Here is a 16,872-nt window from a genome sequence, read left to right on the forward strand (position 1 = left end):
GCGGGTACTTGGGCCTCCCACACAAGTGAGGCACCATTTTTACCAGGAGACCTGGGGGAACGCTGGGTGGTGGTAAATTTGTGTGAGCCCGGAGATGCCACTACTTTCCCACCCCAAAATGTGTGAAAAAAGTGATTTTTTCAGCAAAAATTGAGGTTTGCAGGGGATTCTTGGTAAGGAAACGTTGGGGGATCCACGCAAGCCATACCTCCCTGGAAGCCGCCGGGTGTCTAGTTTTCAGAAATGCATGGGTTTGGTAGGTTTCCCTAGATGGCCGCCGAGCACCGGGCCAAAAACCAAAGTGACCCCCCTTGCAAAACCAGGTGGTTTTGCGATAGGCCATTTTGATGTCGCCTCACTACGTTTTGGGCCCTTGCCTGCCGTGGGTACTTGGGCCTCCCACACAAGTGAGGCACCATTTTTACCGGGAGACCTGGGGGAACACTGGGTGGTGGTAAATTTGTGTGAGCCCGGTGATGCCACTACTTTCCCACCCCAAAATGTGTGAAAAAAGTGATTTTTTCAGCAAAAATTGAGGTTTGCAGGGGATTCTGGGTAAGGAAACGTTGGGGGATCCACGCAAGCCATACCTCCCTGGAAGCCGCCGGGTGTCTAGTTTTCAGAAATGCATGGGTTTGGTAGGTTTCCCTAGATGGCTGCCGAGCACCGGGCCAAAAACCAAAGTGACCCCCCTTGCAAAACCAGGTGGTTTTGCGATAGGCCATTTTGATGTCGCCTCACTACGTTTTGGGCCCTTGCCTGCCGCGGGTACTTGGGCCTCCCACACAAGTGAGGCACCATTTTTTCCAGGAGACCTGGGGGAACGCTGGGTGGTGGTAAATTTGTGTGAGCCCGGAGATGCCACTACTTTCCCACCCCAAAATGTGTGAAAAAAGTGATTTTTTCAGCAAAAATTGAGGTTTGCAGGGGATTCTTGGTAAGGAAACGTTGGGGGATCCACGCAAGCCATACCTCCCTGGAAGCCGCCGGGTGTCTAGTTTTCAGAAATGCATGGGTTTGGTAGGTTTCCCTAGATGGCCGCCGAGCACCGGGCCAAAAACCAAAGTGACCCCCCTTGCAAAACCAGGTGGTTTTGCGATAGGCCATTTTGATGTCGCCTCACTATGTTTTGGGCCCTTGCCTGCCGCGGGTACTTGGGCCTCCCACACAAGTGAGGCACCATTTTTACCGGGAGACCTGGGGGAACGCTGGGTGGTGGTAAATTTGTGTGAGCCCGGTGATGCCACTACTTTCCCACCCCAAAATGTGTGAAAAAAGTGATTTTTTCAGCAAAAATTGAGGTTTGCAGGGGATTCTGGGTAAGGAAACGTTGGGGGATCCACGCAAGCCAGACCTCCCTGGAAGCCGCCGGGTGTCTAGTTTTCAGAAATGCGTGGGTTTGGTAGGTTTCCCTAGATGGCCGCCGAGCACCGGGCCAAAAACCAAAGTGACCCCCCTTGCAAAACCAGGTGGTTTTGCGATAGGCCATTTTGATGTCGCCTCACTACGTTTTGGGCCCTTGCCTGCCGTGGGTACTTGGGCCTCCCACACAAGTGAGGCACCATTTTTACCGGGAGACCTGGGGGAACACTGGGTGGTGGTAAATTTGTGTGAGCCCGGTGATGCCACTACTTTCCCACCCCAAAATGTGTGAAAAAAGTGATTTTTTCAGCAAAAATTGAGGTTTGCAGGGGATTCTGGGTAAGGAAACGTTGGGGGATCCACGCAAGCCATACCTCCCTGGAAGCCGCCGGGTGTCTAGTTTTCAGAAATGCATGGGTTTGGTAGGTTTCCCTAGATGGCCGCCGAGCACCGGGCCAAAAACCAAAGTGACCCCCCTTGCAAAACCAGGTGGTTTTGCGATAGGCCATTTTGATGTCGCCTCACTACGTTTTGGGCCCTTGCCTGCTGCGGGTACTTGGGCCTCCCACACAAGTGAGGCACCATTTTTACCGGGAGACCTGGGGGAACGCTGGGTGGTGGTAAATTTGTGTGAGCCCGGTGATGCCACTACTTTCCCACCCCAAAATGTGTGAAAAAAGTGATTTTTTCAGCAAAAATTGAGGTTTGCAGGGGATTCTGGGTAAGGAAACGTTTGGGGATCCACGCAAGCCATAACTCCCTGGAAGCCGCCGGGTGTCTAGTTTTCAGAAATGCATGGGTTTGGTAGGTTTCTCTAGATGGCCGCCGAGCACCGGGCCAAAAACCAAAGTGACCCCCTTGCAAAACCAGATTAACTATTGTTCCTACAGCGTGAGAATTTTGGAATAATATTGCAAAGAAAATGTGGCAGACATTTTGAGGTTTGCAGGACATTGGGGATAAAAAATGTTTTTGAATTCACAAGAGAGACATCACCATGAACTCCCATGGGTTTTCGACAATATCTACAGTTGGTGGGTTATTCTTGCATGGAAAGTGTACCTTGGCAGAGAAACTAAAGACAAAGATTCCTGCACAACCATCTATTCCTCAAACACACACACATACTGGTTGGATTTGGCACGAGGGCGAGTCATGGTTCAGTGTATTAAATTTTATTAACAAGAGATTTCACAAAAATGAAATGCACTGTCAATAATTAAATTCACAAAAATCCAAACCAATGACTCACAGCTCGTGAGCTGTAAAGCCACGTCAAGGCACCAACCACTTTACAGGCCATTCACACACCTTTCATACATGATACAAACAAGACCATTCGCACCACCAGGCACAAAAGCAACACATTACAAAATTCACCAAAAAGGGACAAGGTACACCCTGCTTCAGAAAGACAAATATTACTGCACAGCCATCTAATCCGCAAGCACATACACATACTGGTTGGATTTGGCACGAGGGTGAGTGATGGTTCAGTAGATTCAATTGTATTAGCAAGTGATTTCACAGAAATGAAATGCACTGGTAATAATTGAAAGGGCGAGAAACTGAACCATTGACTCACAGCTCGTGAGCTGTAAAGCCACGACAAGGCACCAACCTCTTTACAGGCCATTCATACACCTTTCATACGTGTGAGACATACAAAACCATTCACACCGCCAGACGCGGGCCCATCACATAACAAAACTCACACCAGCACACAGCGCCATTCAAGGGCCCATCACTTTCACACGCCCACAATCCAGACACAGCAACTACACAGGCTGATGGATTGCGTGGAGTGGCACTCAGCTAGCAGTGTGTGTAGTGACCAGCAGAAAGTCACTACTCACACACAGCCAGCAGAGCACCAGTCCACACACACCGCTAGCCAAACACCAGTCCACGCACACCGCTAGCCAAGCGCCAGTCCACATACACCACCAGCCAAGCACCAGTCCGCACACACCACCAGTCCACGCACACCGCCAGCCAAGTACCAGTCCACGCACACCGCCAGCCAAGCACCATTCCATGCACACCGCCAGCCACGCTCCAGTACACGCACACCACCAGCCAAGCTCCAGTCCACGGACACCACCAGCCAAGCACCAGTCCACACACACCACCAGTCCACGCACACCGCCTGCCAAGCACCATTCCACGCACACTGCCAGCCAAGCTCCAGTCCACGCACACCACCAGCCACGCACCAGTCAACGCACACCGCCAGTCCATGCACACCGCCAGCCAAGCACCATTCCACGCACACCACCAACCAAGTGCCAGTCCACACACACCAACAGCCAAGCACAAGCCTACACACACCGCCATCACATTTAGGATTTTTTTTAGAAAAAAATAAAAACACAAACAAATTGCAAATAGATACAAATCTTCTAACAGAAAATCAGCAACTAAATACATTGCACTAACACCAACCTTGAAACAGAATCAAATTATCCAAAGAATACAGACCAGGCAGTTCACTTTACCACTCAAGAATCCTCCCAAAAATTATTTCGTGTGTGGTACGCTCTAAAACAAGCAGAGAGACACAGTGCAGGATGAGAAGGACAGTCAGGGCAGTACATACGACTCTCCTTCCGCAAACCTTTTCGCCAACAGACTCTACATCTCCTACTGGGAAAATCTTTTGCGGGTGTGGGAGGAATGTGATCTGGAAAGTGGCGTTCTTTCAATCTAGCAACATCCTCCACCAGTCCAACTCTAGGAACACTTGCCTGTTCCACTACAACAAGGCTGCCCATTACAGACTCCTGAAACTTAGCAAAAGTCATCTTTGACTCAGGGCAAGAATCCTGGAACACAACAAAAGCATTAAACATTGCCAAGTGGAAAAGATGGATAGCCAACTTCTTGTACCAAATGTAAGCCTTACAAAGAGCAGTGTAAGGTTCCAACCTCTGATCTACTCTGTCAACACCACCCATGTGCCTATTATAGTCTAAAATGCACACAGGTTTGCGCGCTTCAGCGACCTGACCCCAAACAGTCACAGGTGCAGTTCTTTCATCATGGATGGTAGTCAGCATGTAGACATCTCTCCTGTCTGTAAACTTCACAGCAAGAAGCTCCTGGCAACGCACTGCACTGTCCCCGCACAAGCTTTTGACAAACAAGTTCTTTCGGGAAACCTTTACGGTTAGAGCGGATTGTGCCACAAGCAAGAGTGTCCACTTTGGCCAATTCCCTGAACAACCGCACACCAGTGTAGAAGTTATCTACATATAAATGGTGGCCTTTGTTAAAAAATCCTCTTCCAAGTTCCCAAACAATTTTCTCAGTCACTCCAAAAGTGGACAGACAACCAGGGAGGTTAAACCTAGATTCCTTACCGGTGTACACCCTGAAATTAGAGACATATCCAGTCCTACTGTCACACAGCATATACAGCTTTATTCCATAGCGTGCCCTCTTACTAGGAATGTATTGCCTAAAAACCAAGCGGCCCTTGAACAACACCAAAGACTCATCCACTGCAATTTCTTTCCCAGGGGCATAAATCTCAGAAAATCGATCAACAAAGTGATCAAGGACAGGCCTAATCTTAAAAAGACGGTCACAGTCAGGGTGATCTCGTGGCAACGCTAAACCATTATCAACAAAATGCATCATCCGAAGCAGGAGCAAATACCTGTCACGAGTCATTACTGCCGGAAAAATAGACGTTGCCATCAAGGGACTGCTAGACCAATATGAAGACATTGATGGCTTCCTTAGCAAGCCCATCAAAAAAGTTAAACCCAAGAACTTCTTCATCTCTTCAACATTTGTGGGAGTCCACCGGGCAGCTCTAGAGTATGGCTTAAGACTGGCACTGTTGTCCCTCAAAAACTGTTCAGCATACAAATTAGTCTGCTCAACAATCTCTGCAAAAAACACATCGTCCATAAACAACTGAAAAAAATTGACCGGCAAAAAGTTTTCAGTATTCACTCTAGACCCTGGAACACCAGTAAACTCTGGCAATGCCGGCTGCACCATGCCAGGGGCAACCCAGAGGTCATCACTTTCAAAGGGAAGCCTTGCAGCCCCAGCCTGCAGCCCAGATGCCTCTTGCCGCACTACACCAACGGGAAGCCTTGCAGCCCCAGGCTGCAGCACAGATGCCTCTTGCCGCACTATCGGCACATCAGTCTCCGCCTCTAACACAGGCACTTCATCCGCACTAAGAGTATCTTCATCATCCGATGACTCCATACGGAGAGACAACTCACTGCCAGAATCGTCCCCTGCCTCCTCTCCCTCAGATGCAGAGTCAGTCTCTGAACCAATATCAGAGGAAGACTCAAACAGCAAACCAACAACCTGCTGAGCAGTCATCCTGCGGCTAGCCATTATACTTACTAAGATTGAAGACTGCACAAACAAGTCAACAACAACCAACAATGTGCAAACCAAGTAAGTAACGAAATGTGTACCTTTATCACAATGATCAATGTACTCAAAAACTATAGAATTCAATTACAAGAGACAGCTACACTCACCAGAACCTACTTTGCAGTGACACAGCAAATACCAACGATATCCAACTAGAAAGAAGAAAAAAAAAACAAATTACTCACAAGACAAGAAAATACACATCGAGCACAAATGCAAACAGTTTTTGCCAAGGGGTCGCTTCCTAAATAAAAAAGAAGACATCCCTGGTGTCTAGTGGCCTTTTCTGCCCCCTCCCCTGGGAGCAGAAACGGACAGAACGACGACTGATCTGCCCCCAGGGGGGGCAGAAAAGTCTTCTAAATAATTAGGCCGCAAAGGAAGCGACCCTTGCCCAAGGGGTCGCTTCCTACATAAAGAAAAAGAAATCCCTGGTGTCTAATGGGCTTTTCTGCCCCCCCCTGGGAGCAGAAACGGGCAGAAAGACGACCGATCTGCCCCCAGGGGGGGCAGAAAAGTCTTCAAATCGACCCTTGCCCAAGGGGTCGCTTCCTAAAAGACTTCCCTTGTGACTAGTGGGCTTTTCTGCCCCCCCTGGGGGCAGACACGGCCAGGAAGAGGACTGATCTGCCCCCAGGGGGGGCAGAAAAGTCTTCGAATAATGTGGCACCCCTAGGAAGCGACCCTTGCCCAAGGGGTCGCTTCCTACATAACTAAAAAGACATCCCTGGTGTCTAGTGGGCTTTTCTGCCCCCTAAACGGGCAGAAAGAAGACCGATCTGCCCCCAGGGGGGGCAGAAAAGTCTTCGAATTATTTTGCCCCCGAAGGAAGCGACCCTTGCCCAAGGGCTCGCTTCCAACATAACATAAAAGACATCCCTGGTGTCTAGTGGGCTTTTCTGCCCCCCCTGGGGGCAGAAACGGGCAGAAAGACGACCGATCTGCCCCCAGGGGGGGCAGAAAAGACTTCACAAAAATTGGCACCCCTAGGAAGCGACCCTTGCCCAAGGGGTCGCCTCCTAAATTATGAAAAAGTCATCCCTGGTGTCTAGTGGGCTTTTCTGCCCCCCCTGGGGGCAGAAACGGTCAGAAAGACGACCGATCTGCCCCCAGGGGGGGCAGAAAAGTCTTCAAAATAATTTGGCCGCCTCGGAAGCGACCCTTGCCCAAGGGGTCGCTTCTCAAATAAAGAAAAAAACATCCCTGGTGTCTAGTGGGGCATCCCTGCTCCACGATCGCGACGCTGTGCGCGATCGTGGAGCAGGAATGCCCTGTATTGAGACATCAGGGGAGAGGAAATACTCTTTCCTCTCCCCCGATGCCTCAATACTACAAATTTCACCGCCGCGGCCCCCACCGGACAAGAAAACCTACCTCTACCCCCTTGGACGCGCTGGAAGAAATGGATTCCAGCGCGTCCAACGCTTCCTGATGACGTCGGCGTGCGCTGTGCGCGCTGACGTCATGGGGAAGCGTGGGGGGGCTCGGGGGTGGCAGCGGAAACTCTTCCGCTGCCATCCCCCTCTGTGGGGGCACGATCGATGCCCCAGGGGGGGAGCGCCAGCGCTTCCCCCGGGGGCTGTGCTCATGACGGAGCGGTTCCGTCATGAGCACAGCTCAACCGATGCTCATGACGGAACCGTTCCGTCATGAGCATCGAAGGGGTTAATTAAATTTCATTGGTATTTATTATTAATTTTGTTAATTAAGTATTAATATGTTATTTATTTTACAAAAATTCATTGAATTAATAAGTATATTAATTTAACCCCTACGCTATCCAACGCTTTCCCTACTGTTGCACTCACTGGAGTGGGAACAGTCATTTTTTCCCCTACGCTATCCAACGCTTTCTTTACTGTTGCACTCTCTGGAGTGGGAATAGTAATTTTTACCCCCACGCTATCCAACGCTTTCTCTACTGTTGCCCTCTCTGGAGTGGGAATAGTAATTTTTACCCCTACGCTATCCAACTCTTTCCCTACTGTTGCCATCTCTGGAGTGAGAATAGTAATTTTTACCCCTACGCTATCCAACTCTTTCCCTACTGTTGCACTATGTGGAGTAAGTATATATATATATTAATTCATATGTATATGTTTATTTTATATTTACATTTAGGGGACTATTACGATGGTGGGCGGATCGGGTCACGGGACCGACCGCCCATGTTGCGGCGGTCACGCCATGTACATTAGGATGCACCCGCCACACTGGTGGGCGCATACTGCATTCCTAAAATTGCGGCGGGCAGTGCTGTCAGCAGCACCCGCCGCAATGCCAGAAATGCATGTTGTGTGCCTGCCACCGTGTTCATGCAAATGCAGGGGGGTACATGTGCACCCCCCACCCCCCAACACCCTGAGGGCCCTCAACAGGCCCCCAAAAGCAAAGACCGCATACCTTTCCATGGCGGCAACGCCGCTATGGAAAGGCTGATATCTGCCAATATCCTAATATGGATGGCGGTGTCTTGCAGACACCGCCACCATATTAAACATGTTTTCCGCCCGGTCGTCGAGTTGACCGGCGGAAAAGTGGCGGGCGGTCTTTCCATCCGCCGTGGACCCCCCAGCCATCCTAATAATTGCGGAGGTCTTTCAGGTGTGGATGGTGGGTGGTTCGCCCCCGGCGGTGGCTAACACCGTCCCGGCGGGGGCGAAGCACCCGCCATCCTAATGGGCCCCTATATATATTAGTTATTATTATTTAAACATGTTATAATATTTTTAACTAAGTTTCTTTTATTTATATGTTTTATGTACTTAATTTTACATTATTATTAAAACATTTTAAAAAACGATATTTTTAACATTGATATTTTTGACAACCATATTTTTTTCTCAATATTTTTGTACTTACCATTATGTAGATAGGACTTTGATATTTTTGACAGTGATATTTTTGTGTCAATATTTTTGAAGGTCGATTTTCTGTCTGTCGATATTCTGTCAGACATTCATACGCAATAGTACGTTCTCGCCTGTTCCTTGCAACAAGCCAGAAACTCCCCCCCTTCCCCACCCTGCCAGGCATGTCATGGTGTGTAATGGTCAATACGTATTTACATGTCATTGGATAGACCATGTCTTGAGTGGATCTAGTTCCCACCTCCGCTCCTAATGTATGTTGCCTGGGTACTCTGTGTTGGTCAATTTTCTCTAGCTCACTTTAGATAGTAGGCCGTGGGCGATAACATCTCTGCCCCCAGGTCTCATGGTGCCTCCACCTCATTCCCCCCCCCCGGGTCCACTTCTGGGTGTTTAAGTAACATCACCAATGCTCCCCATGCTCTGCCTGACTCTAGGGGTTTCTCACTCCCATTTCTTCTGGCTTCTCTTAGCTACACTGCCCCCTCGCAATCTGCCCATTTTATGAGTTCCCTCTTCCATCTATCTGCTCTGGGGCCCTGCTGTGTTTTACAATGACTAGTGATCTCTCATTTTTCCAGTAAGAGTCTCAGGACCTGAAAGTGTTGAGGAACCTGTGTAAAAGGCAGTATATTGGTGTTGTGGTCCCTTCCCTCTCTGTCACTTCTGTCAGTACTGTGGCTATCGCCCTCCAAATGTTCTCTAGTGTCGGAAAATTCCAGACCATGTGGAAGAATTAGGCTCCCTCCTCATTGCATCGGGGGCATACCGCTTTCCTTGTGTTAAATTATCTGTTGATGCGCCTCAGTGTTAGGTATGCTCAATGAAGGACGTAGAAGTTGATTAGTGGAAACCTGGCATTTCTAGTGATCCTACTCGTTCGTTCCACTAGGCCATCCCATACTTTCTCAACTATGAGTTCCCCTAGGTCTTCCCACAGTTTTTGTATTTATTTAGAGCTGGGAGTGACGCACTGCGGAGTTGTCTATATAAGCAGGTGACTGCCTTGTATGTCCCAGAAGCGGACACTACATATTGGCACCCTTCTGATAATGGTGGCTCTAAGAACTCCCATCACCATTGCTTTCGTATCGTCACTGTGAAGGCAGTGTGTAGTAAAAAGTGTCCCTGGGGCACATCATATCTTTCCCTAAAGTCGTTAAACGGCAGCAAGGTGCCATCTTCGTATAGCACTCCCTCCACAACCCTAGACATACATTCCATTGTAGCCATCCATCCCCCTTATATTGAGTGTTACCCTTTCTGAAGGTTTTTAAAGCCAAACAAACCTGGCTTAATAATCCCACAATGTCCACACCCCCTCTTTGTAGGCCATCAAGATTTGACAGCCATCTTTAAATGTGGTCTCTAAATATGACGCCCAAACACCGAGTCCCCCCTTGGCTCAATGCTTACCTAGAAGAAGGATCTCCTTCCACGATTTTTCTTCGGCTCCTTGTGCAATACTCTGTCTCTGGCTGACATCTTCTCCTCGGACCACAGCACAACCACCACACAACACATGCATATGCACAACATCTCGGCTTCCTGAATATCTGCAAAAGAACAGAACATTAATCCATGATTGGGACTTCAAGGTAAATGCAAAAAAAAGACAAGGTCAGTTCACTGTATCCTATCTAACCAAGACTTTGCTAAAGACAAAACTAACAAACCTAGAGAAAACCTTCAGGACCACAGGTCAGGACTAATCCTAAACTTTAAATAGGATACCAGCTTTAAGGCCTACTTTGCAATTCTATGAGGAAAATAGAATGCATTTGCCAGAAACTGTGTTTACCTGTAAAAGCAGTAATTATGTTTTCTCAGTCGCCCAGTTGAGTGAACCTTGAGCTAATTTAGCATGTAGATTACACAAATAAATAGATTACATGTTGTTGATGGTAAAAACACCTTGATGCCCACTATAGTGTGTAACATTGTACTTTCATGTGTTCCTTAGTCTACAAGTTTCGGTGCATGAATACACAGGGAATCCTAATCATATCCTGATTCGTGAATGGAACTCAACATCAAGATCCAGAACCTATAGAAGATACCAGGACCCAGATTGCTGGGTTGCAAAAGTACACATCAGTACCTGTCCCTCCATCCCAACCCCCTCTTTCGTGTAGGTTAGTCATGGAGACTAGCCTGGGGAGATAAACCTTCGTTCCCGTGAAAGTCTTGATAATGGTGTAAAATTAAGTTTTATAAGTTGACTTCCATTTATAAGCATATGATGAAGCCGGTAGACTAGATCCATTGGATGTGGGTTGTGAAAGCCCATGGCCATGCCTGGTGCCTATGTCACATTCCTCAGCTCCCCAATGTTAACTGTAGCAGGCACAGGGGGGGGATTGAGAGATGAGCGAGAGAAAAATGGAGGGAGATAGAAAGGGGGCAACAGAGGTGGAAAAGTGAGAGGAGAGAAGAAGAGAGAGAACAGATGGATTGAAAGAGAGACATAGTATGACAAGAGGAAGGGAGGTGAGCCAGTTTGAGCATTTTTGCCAGGGCTGCTTCTAGTTCTCAGTCCAACCCTGGGTTTATTCATCAGCTCGCCCAGAAAGTCTTGATAATGGTGTCAAACTGTCAGGATTTGCGTGGGCCCTGTCCTGTTCTCCGCAGTGAAAGCGGAAATGGCCCGTTTTTAGCTGAAAACAGTGCGGGAACCGCTCTAGGACTACATGTCCCATGAGCACGCGCGGCACGCGTGCGCAGCAGCGGAAGGCTTTATAGAGCACTTCTGCACTGGCGGCATTGCCGAGTATTCTGAATGCCAAGGCGCCTTTTGCATTTGCAGTTGCGGTTCGTATTTCCCCCATCGCAGTTCAGGAGTGGCAGCCAGAGGAGACATCCGAGTACGGAGCCATTGATGAGCGCCCCGTGTAGGAGTTTGGCAGAAAAGGTCCCGATGAGAGTTTACCGGTCAGGAGCATCTTGCAGCAGACATTGTGCTGGTGCGGTAAGGGTGATAGTGCACCACGGCAGTTACCAACACCGCGGCCTTGGGAAAAGTGTATGTAACGAAAACAGGAATAAGGGGGAATTGAGGCTGGACAAACATAACCCTCCAGACTTTCACGTGTGGGCCCAAGCTATTTTGTTTTTGGCATTCGTTCAATCAGATGCACTAGGTGTTCCTCCTCGTTGGTGAGCCACACGTCTGTGGGCTCTTGCGAGTAGCAGGAATACCAGTGCCAGGGTATAATAAGAGCCATATCAAAAGTGACAGAATCATGTGGGTCAAACACGACTAGTTCACCAGGAGTGAACAGAGAATACCTTGTTTGGTTTATGGAGCACTTTATTTAACAGTACGTCTCGGAACTATACCAACTCAAGGATTTGAGTTTGCTAATTATATTCTTTTGATTATGTATCCAAAGCAGGGGATTGTGGCTGAGACAAGCCGGTCTCATACAAACTCTGTGATACCAACCCAGAGAAGAATCTGGGTATGTTAACCAATGAGGAGGGGTTGCACATAGAGAGGCTGTTCAACACACAGTAAATGCCTGAAACTAACGCTGTCTTCTCCCTTGTAGTGTTGCGTGTGTGTTCTGTGTTGTGACAAGGTCTTGTCTTGCTGGCCTTTGGTTCTTGGGTGAAGCACGTGAGCAGGATTCAGTGGAACTACGTACATCCTTATTTTTCTTTACAGGTGGTTATTCTTAGTACTTATTAGCTATCAAACAGTGTAGGGGCAGAGGATGTTGGGGTTCATTGGATGTTAATGGTGTTGCCTTTGTGTCTTTACAGGTCTCCTTCCCTGCTGTGCCCTCCCTTTCCTTCCCTCGCTCGATCGCTTCACTGATCTGCGCTATAATAGCTCTCAGACTTGAAGCTATCGAGAGGTGGACCATAATGAGCATCGTTCCGTTTATTAGCTCACTCTATGGGTTAGACTAATCCAGAAGCAGCCATTCAGTGAGTGCTATAGACCCTCACCTGAGTCTGCTTTGAGTGGCTGAAATTCTACCATCCTTATTTTTCCATTAATCTCATTATTATTAGAGCATGGTGAGTGCTCTTATAAAAGTCCATGAGCACAAATATTTGCTAGGGCTGTGCTGTCCCTTTTTGAGAATGAGGCCCATTACTCATAGGTTGTGTCTTATTTATGGAACGGTTATCTTTCTCTATCACATAATAAAAGCCATCTCAGAAAAAGGAACAGCCTGAGAAGTGAGTGAGGACAGATGGATTCCTTTGTTTAACCACACACACAATATACAGTATTCAAAACCTCAATCTAATCATTGTGTTTCCTGCCATTGATTGGCCACAGGGGTATAATGTGTCTAAGTGTTCTGCAGCAGGAAATGCTTCTGAGAATAGCCAGCTTCTTTGGGACAATCTCCCTGGACAGCATCAGTCTTGCATCAGGAGCAATCTGTAAGCACAGGGAAGAGTTATAAAAGGCACTGCTATCTCTACACTAAGCATTAGAGCGACAGGGTAGGTGTGCATGATCACTGTGAGATCATGATGGCCTGTTGGGCTAGATCTTTCATCCACTCCTAGTGGGTGACTTCAGATGAAAGGACGATGAAGATTAAATTGGGAAATGTCCTTGAAGCTTGTAGCCTCTTAGAAACAGACAGTGGGGTAGTCAGCAAGTGGTTACTATGGCTATTAGTCGAATAATAATTTGGCTCCTATCTTCTTTCACTCATTGAAGAGGATCTGCAGGTCCATAGAGGTTTTTTCCTGTAAGTCAGTAGAGGGTCAGAGGGCAAAGCAAGCATGAGGACAAGGGATTTAGAGAAGGTCTCACTGCTCCCAAACAAATGTCACCCATTGTCTTCTCTGGAGTAAAGATCACGTTATCTGAAACTTTAGGCTCAGTCAAAGCCAGTGTTGTACCAAGGTTGGAGAAGACAGATGGTACATCTGACATTGCACTTTCCAGCTGCTTATGAAGGTAAGCATATTTACTGCTGTTTTGAAACACCGTAAGCTTTATGGGGGCGCCTAGAAGGCACTATGTCGTCCTGCATTTTTAAACCTTCACGACTGCTTCTCGGAGCGGATGTCAAGATGACATCCACTCTGCTTTAGGTATCGGCAGCCTCCATTTATCACTGATGTTCACATTGATTCCTGCACATCGACTGTGGGATTCACTGACTGCCTCCCCCATATCCAAGCCTCCACAATAACATCTGCCTAAGACTGAGGACTCTTTGGTAACGCCTGAAAACTGACAGGTGGGGCGAACCCTACTCAGGGTGATCAGCCAAGTGGTGCAGGCTCGCGGAGAGGAGGAGCTGGATGGTTGAAAAAGGCAACAAGAACTGTGTTTTAAAGTTATTCTTACAACCCGCTCTTCAGCAGCACCCAGATGTAATTTCTTTAAACCTCTTCCAACCAGCAGATTGCCCAGTGCTGGTGACTTTTTGCCCAAAGCCTTGACTCAGAAGGTTTTCTTTTCCTTCCTCTTTTGAACCCTTGTTGTTGTCTACCTATGTGTAAGATACGGTCATCTACCAGTTGGCTGGCACTGTGTCTCATGCTCCAGTCGACAAGTTTCATATACAAACAGTAGTCATTAATCCTGGATTTAGGTCTGCCTACAGACAACTTTAATTGTCTTAAAATAAATCTTATTATCACTACACACAATATACACATACGAATTTGCTTTAAGGAGGGTGCTTTGAGTCAGCCCTCTCCTGCCACTGGCTTGTTTGGACGAGCAGAGCAAACACAAGGAGATGATGGACGGAGCGCTGAAACTTTTCAGACACTCACCCCCAGTCACAGATCTGGGTTGAATCCATCAGTGTTCTTTAGCTCACTTTGCCACCCCAGTTTGGACGAGCTCCCTTCAGGCATTGCCCCCTTGGGATGTCCATCAAATTTTGGATCAGCCCATGCTATTTTGCGAATGTTTACACTTTTATCCTCTGTTGTAATAAACTTGATGATGAGGATACTCATTACTTTAATTGATTTTAGTGGGTATTTATATTTTAAAACACCATAAAACTGGAGATAGGATTGGTTTACTGTGGTCTTTTACCATACCACCCACTAGCCAAGGTGGATAGTTACAGGCCTGGGAGATTCACTACTCTACCATGGTGAGGGCCCGGGGAGCATCCAGCCAGCAGTCCTTCTCCGAGCACGTCCATCGTCTCTCACTGCCCAGTGTGAGTGGAATCTTCCTTGCAGCACCATGGTTAAGGAAGGGGCCCAACCCCCTTTTAACCCATCTCTGTGGGAGGGCCTGCTCTTCTTCTCACAGACCCTCCACCTTTTGAGCTCTCTTCTAACATGAATTTCATTATGAATCGCTTCAGAACGCACATTTTTCAAAACAGTGTGCATCGAATTTCACAAAACTTGGCCTGCCTATACACTATAGCTAGCCAACCTCCAAATTAATAAATAGCAACAAGCTCTGACAAAGTCAATAGGTTTCACCTATGCAAAATCTGTTGTCTTTGTCAATGTTCTTTTACAATGTTGATATGCCTTTTGCCGGGAAGAAGAAGGACTCTGCTCAGGAGCTCTCCTTATAAGATGACAGAGTTAGATTAATGAGCAACTGAGTAACGAAAAATGTGGTTCACATATTTTTCTTTCTACACTCTGAATTTTTATATATTTGCTTCTGACAAAGAAAAGCGAAAAGGATATGCAAAATCGATGCCTCCACATCTTAATAAAATTTAAGTTTTTGTACACAATTAGTCAAGAAAATCAGTATTAAACAACAATCAGTCTCATGCATCAAGCCAAAATCCAGTCGGTAAAATACCGATTCGCTAATAGCTCCCGGTATTGAGTTAAAAATACCCAATCCCAATGCATCAACCCAAAAGCAAAAATCGCTATTTAAGGAATCCTTAAATAGCGATTCCTTAAATAGCGATAGCATTTAAGGAATCCCAAATAGAGATTCCTTAATTTAAGGAATCTCAATTTGGGATTCCTTAAATGCAATGCATGAAAGTTAAAAAATTAGCGAATTCGCTAATAGGGGGAGCAAATTACCATGAAGATGAACTGCATGGTAATTTGCTAAAAGTTTGAAAAATGCACTTTTGTGCATTTTTCAAAGTTTCATGTTGCGCACACACATGCCCTTAGAGCATGTGTGTGTGCAACATATGTGCACATATCAATTTCAGGGGTGCAATAGGGTGTCATTTTGACACCCTTGCACCCTTGAAATTGCATGAGCAATTTGCGAGAACCTACTGGTACTCGCTATTTGCTCATGCAATCTCCAATTCATTCCTATGGGCCTGGAGGCCCATAGGAATGATTGGGATGGCATTCCTTAATTGCTACTCGCAATTTGCTAGTAGCAATTAAGGAAAGTTAAGGAATCGCTATTTGAATAGCGATTCCTACATGCATAGCCTTTTGCTATTCCTTATTAGCGATTCCTTATTTTTCGCTAATAAGGAATCGCAAATGGCATTGTTGATGCATGTGCCCCAATAGCTTAGAGAAAACATTTCTGAAACCAAAGCTAATCTGCAAGTGTCCAGGTTCCCAGGCAGGTGGGTTAAACTGCTCTTCCCTGACTGAATACAAATACAAATTAAGTGGGAATTCTTTAAATTAAGGGAAGAGTGTCTTTCTTTCCCACAATTTGAAAAATACACAGTTAGCTCTCTGGGTGCCCCAAACTCATGTTTCAGGTGGCACTAGGGAGAGGTCAAGTAATCTGAAACAAGGGGAGAGGGTGATCACAGAAATGAGGAATCTGCCAAGCTTGAAGCCTGGATCCAGAGCCCACAGAATCTGCTTCCAGGCGCATTACATGAAAGCACATAGCTTTAGTCTGGGGACTCCCATGCATACAACAATTTTCCAGCCAGACAAAATGTGTAAATTCTGATGGAAACAATGTAAGTTATGCAAACACTGTCCTGATTAGAACACTGCCCAGAGCTGTGTGTAGATGCCCATCATGAGGAATGGAAGGGAAAAAAAGTGAACTGCCCGAGATGTGCTTTATGAGGAATGGGCGAGCTGTGCGACATCAGCTCCAGAGAGGAGGTGAAAGGGCAAACAAAGCATGGGTCTGATCAGAGCAGGGAAAGGAAACAGAAAGAGCATGAGAATAAAATAAATGTGAGGCAATGCTGACTCCAAAGGATGGGAGGGAGCGGATACACAGGAATATGGGCTAGGAATGGTCAAGGAGGTGTGAGGAGCAGGCAGATGGAGGGCAGGAGGCAGAGGGGTAGGTAGCATGAGACAGAAA

Source organism: Triturus cristatus, chromosome 6, assembly GCF_964204655.1.
Source record: "Triturus cristatus chromosome 6, aTriCri1.1, whole genome shotgun sequence".
In the NCBI taxonomy this organism is placed as follows: Eukaryota; Metazoa; Chordata; class Amphibia; order Caudata; family Salamandridae; genus Triturus; species Triturus cristatus.